At 33.5% G+C, this 1746-nt stretch overlaps 1 protein-coding gene across 1 annotated transcript in view; it reads right to left on the bottom strand.

The window, feature by feature from the left end:
* LOC106678128 (dynein regulatory complex protein 9) overlaps positions 1–1746 on the bottom strand; it is a 22166-nt gene that overhangs the window by 1124 nt on the left and 19296 nt on the right. The gene's annotated exons all lie outside the window — the stretch shown is intronic.

Raw genomic sequence — 1746 nt, 5'->3', positions numbered from 1 at the left:
CTTTCTAGTTTTGTAGGTAGTTTCAAAGATATGGAGCTCCGAATGGAAAATTACATTTTTAAATAGACGCCATTTTGTATTCCACCTAACTATAATTGACAAACTCATCAATTTTGACATGTAACTATCCATAATTTTCATTAAAGTAATCAATAATTGTAGCAATTATTCATAGTCTTCATTAAAGAAATAAAATAGTGTTGTAATTATACACAGTTTTCAGTAAAATAATCAAAAATTAACATGAAACAACTGACTTTTTCTTCTCTTTAGATTTTTAAACTGGGAGTGGGCAGATCATTGGTAAGGCTATAGACTACTAACTCCATGGACTGGAGTTCGAATCCAGCTGGGCAGATAAGTATCTCTTTCACTGTAGCCGTTGCGTCAGCTCTCTGGGACCACTTTATGGTGGCCACTGGTTCCACCCAGCCTCATAAAGTGGGTACCCTTAACCCGTCATTGGTCGCTGCGTGAGAATTTCTCTCACATTAATTGTTTTCGGGGTCTGGAAGCTGCTAGAGGGAGGCTGTGGTTCCCATCGTCCTGGAATCTGTAGTTCACAGTCTCTTCCTTGTATACCTCGCCCGCTCCACCACTTTAGCAGTCCCGCCCTCTTTCCCTGACAATATGCCCTTTTCGTGAGACAATATCTCACGCACGACTATGGCTGCTATAAAAATACTCATGTTGTGAGGATTTTTCTCACGTGCGACAAGTGTATTTAATCCATAAGAATGCTATTTCCTCGAGGGAAAACATTAGCAGAACTTGGGAAACGTATGCTTGAAGAGGCAGGAACTTAATTAGGTACGCATTTTTTTACTATGGATTGTATTTCGGAACTATAAGTATATTCGGATGGTCTTTAAAAAAAATTGTCTTTTCATGTTTTCACTTCATCGCTGAGCCGTATGAATACTATTTTTTGTAAATTTCTGGGTTATATTTACGCATTCTAAAAAAAAAAAAAGAGTTTATACCAATGTAAAAAACCGATATGTTCCAGTCATACGGTGTTCACTTGCACCAGTTGTGCACAAGAAATTTCTTCAGACAGAGCATTTTTTTTAAATGATTATTGTTATGTTCTTATAATATGATATATCTGTACTTTAATTCTTTGCCTAAATATTATTTTATGTTTCTTAATGTTTTACAATTATTTTGTTTTTTTAATTTTTTAAAACTAGTTTGCTAAACTGCTAAACTAATTATGGTTAAATAAACCTAATCTAACTCAAAATTTAATATTTTAAAAAATACATTCAAGCGCTTTAAATAAGAAATTTGAGAAAAAGTCTCATGCGCGGCCGTCCATGTTAATGGACCTAGCGACCGATGACAGGTTAGTTTGGTAAAAATCTGGCAGGTGAGCGTGATTCTGATGAAATCACCTCCTTGCACAACCATTGTTCTCCTACTTCCTTACAAAGTACTGCACGCCTGACCCTTCATGGGTTGTAGGGGAACAATTTTAATTGATCTTTTACAATCATCATATAAAAAATTTTTGTTCCAAGAATTGATATTATATTTTTGTTAAAACATATTGTATCTAAATTTTTTATCTAATTATATTAGTTCTTATTACATTATATCTAATGTTTTTACTAACCTTTCTTAAAATAAATTTAGATGCTCAATGCTTGACAATATATATAGATGAGGTGAGGACATATACTTTTTAAGTTACAAATTTTCAGTCTTCTATTATTTAAAGCATTTAAGTTCTTAAAGCTACAA

The sequence above is a fragment of the Halyomorpha halys genome, unplaced genomic scaffold (assembly GCF_000696795.3).
Source record: "Halyomorpha halys isolate HHAL.00 unplaced genomic scaffold, Hhal_1.1 Scaffold125.1, whole genome shotgun sequence".
Taxonomy (NCBI): Eukaryota; Metazoa; Arthropoda; class Insecta; order Hemiptera; family Pentatomidae; genus Halyomorpha; species Halyomorpha halys.
The sequence above is the reverse complement of the archived record's forward strand: the minus strand, read 5'-3'. Positions and strand labels throughout refer to the sequence as shown.